Here is a 3,448-nt window from a genome sequence, read left to right on the forward strand (position 1 = left end):
ACCAAAGGGATTATACCCATCTGTTTCATGGAGGGTCTTCCTCACCCTCAGTGGGCCTCTCTTCTTGTCCAAGCTTCATGTTCTCCTCTAGGTAGGTATAAATCACTCATTTGACATATCCAAAGCAAGTAAGTCAGACAATGTTCTGTTGTGATTCATTCTGTTATGAGGTTTTAATTGGCTAATTTGGAAATAGATAACCAGGCTTTTTTTTTTTACGATCACCAAGAAGCCACATTTCTTTTTTATTGATAACTCAATCTCTCCATGATATGGTACTGCACAAATTTTAAGTGGGCCATACAATTACGTTCATGAAACCAACTCACGAGCAAACGTATAAAGCTGCTGCACCCGTGCCAGGTACTAGAGTGAACAGTAGCAAACATGAAGGTTCACAACACGACTTCAATTCAGTGGAATCAACGCTCTAAAAAAGTATACTTGGCAATTCACAGTACGATTCTATGCCAATCTCAGGAAAATTAAGAACTAAATGACAAAATGAACTAAGTGAAAACTGTAAAGGAAAGTTGGGAACAAAAACGTTAGGTTTGAACTTTTGCAGTAGATGTTAAGCACGCTGCGAAATTGTGGAAAGCACTCCATGTTCTGCTTTGTAATAATCGATACACTCCAAAAGAACTAACTGGACTGCTAGGTCTTGCTTGTGGCATAAACTGTTGCTTATAGTTCTAAAAAGAAGGCAATAATTCACATAAATGGGTTTTACAATAAAATTCTTCCAACTGGGAATAAAACAATTAATACAATCTATATCAAATTACTAAGAAATTTTATAAAAATGTGGATGAGAGCAAGCAGCCAGGCCATCCAATTAATTCCCTTACCTGCCTGAGAGCACAGGGCACAGGCACTTACAAGGGGATGTCTGGGAGAGTTGGCCTCTGGTCAGGACTTGCAACCCAAGGAAGGGTGGTCAAGCCCTCAGCTCCCTGGGGTTTGGCTTTCTGGGCTTCAGTTTTTGCTATTGAACGAACTCCTAAAGTCCACCTTGCCCTGCCCTTGGTTTTTTGGTCAAGGAAGCCAATGGTGATGAGAGGAGTGGATGAAAAAGCAGGCAAGTGGGGTGATGTTTTTTTCCTTTCAATACCAACACCCAGAATTATTTTGCACAACAGTTCTAGGAAGTCTTTGTCCAATGGTTCCATCTAACTGGCAATAAATGAGACATCAGCAATGACATTTTTGATAAAAATGTAAAAAGGCTGGGCCAAGTTTGGGTAGAAAACAATTCCTTGTCACATTCGGACCTGCAGTCAGGAGAGTTCTTGCTCTTCAATCTTAAGGGCCACCAAACTGGTCAGGAAATGCTAAAAGGTTGCACATTTCATGTCATTCAAGAAAGGCCTAATGTGTGGACACAAAGCAAGAATGGGTTTCCAGAAATCCTACCATGAAGGCAACTCAGATGAAACTGGTTAACAGAAAGGATGCAAGAGTTAATTGTAGGGTAGGATTTCTTTTTTCCTTTCCTTTACAGAACAGAAAATGATCCTCAAAGAGTAATGACTTCTCATTCTCTGTCCCTTAAAAATGCAAGTATCTCTTCTTCTTGAATTCAGCACACTGGCTTCATTTTCAAAAGCATTACTTTTATTTTCCTTGTAAGGCAGCCAGACATTGTGAATCTACGCTCGTGACAGTCAGCGATTTCCTTCTCTGCCCGCGGTTCCCATGAACATCCCTGGAGCTCACAGACGCAGAGTCCTGAGGTTTCACATATTAAGCTCTCTCCACAGCCACACGTTCCTTTGATGTTTGGGTTATTGAACACAAACTCACTGGATAATTTATCTTCTACAAAGTCCATTTCTGTTCCTAAAAGGGTGAGTTGTGCTTTCTTTTCGATGAACACTTTGACACCATCTTGAACTACTTCTACATCAGAATCTCCTTTGGTCTTTGTATATTCTAAAGCATAAGAAAGGCCATTGCAACCCCTGGTTCGAACACCAACTTTCAAACCTACATGTTCAGGCTTATCTTTAAGAAGCTGTTTAATCTTGTGTACTGCTGAAGGTGTCAGGGTGAGGGCGGCCCGGGTGGCCTGCAGTTTCCTCTTGCTCACAGCCCGGACGGTGGCTCGGACTAATGAAGCCGACATCTTCGCGGCCCTGGTGCCTCCGGCAGGAGATCGAACTGTTCAACCTCTCTCCATGGACACGGCAGCACGCACTGACGCCACAAGCTCCGGCGCACGGCCCAGGCATTTTTTTCCTACACTTTCTTAATGTGGAAATTTTGTTGAAATCTGTTCAGCATGATGACAATGCTGGTGATTGAAATACTAGTGGCATGGCTTTCAATATCAAGTCACTACAATAGGACAAAATAGCAGATGAATGGTGGAGAGAATTATAGTTTGCTTTATAATAACCTTGAAATCTTATTTTAAAAGGGGGCAGAAAGTAAGCAGTTCAGACTTTCTATGCTACGTTGCAAGTACTCAACTCTGCCTTTATATCACCAAAGCATTTATAGACAAAATATAAATGAATGAATATGGTTACAGTTTGATACCCCCTGACATAGAGTGTTGAAGAGGAAGTAGAATTGATTTGTACTGATTTCCCACACCATTCAGCTTGAATTATATGGTGACAACAACAGATTGCTGCTAGAAATGTGGACATGAGATGTGCTGGTGAGGCTTCAAAAGAAAATACTGAACACATGATTGAACAATGGAGGAAATGAGATGCTTTCTATGCAGTGGCAAAGAACTTGTCTGAATTTTGTTAAAATGCTTGGTGGAAAGTAGAACTTGGATACTTGGCTGAGGAGATTTCTAAGCAAGATCTTAAAGGAACCAGTTGGTTTCTTCTTGCTTCTTTTAGTAAAATGTGAGCAGAAAGAGATGGACTTAAGAGTGAACTGTGCTCTGGATAGGGCAAGATATGACAAAATAACGATGTATAAATTACCAAGGGCATATGAGGGAGGGGGTAATGGAGAGGGAGGGGGAAAAAAAAGAGGACCTGATACAAGGGGCTTAAGTGGAGAGCAAATGCCTTGAGAATGATTGGGGCAGGGAATGTATGGATGTGCTTTGTACAGTTGATGTATGTATGTGTATGGATTGTGGTGGGAGTTGTTTGAGTCCCTAGTAAAATGTAAAAGAAGAAAAGAGAAAAAAATGATTAGGGCAAAGACTGTACAGATGTGCTTTATACAATTGATTATGTATATGTATGAACTGTGAAAAGAATTGTATCAGCCCCAATAAATTGTTAAAATAAAAAAATAAAAAAAATAAATAAATAGATAAATAAATAAATAAACAACAACAAAAAAAAGAGTGAACTGTGCCAAATGAAGACAAATGAGAAACTGTGGAAAAGTCTGTCCTACAAAGTAAAGCCATGCATTCTAGAGTTTTTACCAGGGGCAGGACTACAAAATCTTGGGTTAAATAAACTAAGTC

The 3,448-nt window shown here is 40.1% G+C and overlaps 1 pseudogene; it reads right to left on the reverse strand.

Annotated features, from left to right (window-relative positions):
- Positions 1–1,277: 1,277 nt before the first annotated feature.
- LOC142448913 (iron-sulfur cluster assembly 1 homolog, mitochondrial pseudogene) lies at positions 1,278–2,210 on the reverse strand (annotated as a pseudogene).
- Between the last annotated feature and the right edge of the window lie 1,238 nt (positions 2,211–3,448).

The sequence above is a fragment of the Tenrec ecaudatus genome, chromosome 5, assembly GCF_050624435.1.
Source record: "Tenrec ecaudatus isolate mTenEca1 chromosome 5, mTenEca1.hap1, whole genome shotgun sequence".
In the NCBI taxonomy this organism is placed as follows: Eukaryota; Metazoa; Chordata; class Mammalia; order Afrosoricida; family Tenrecidae; genus Tenrec; species Tenrec ecaudatus.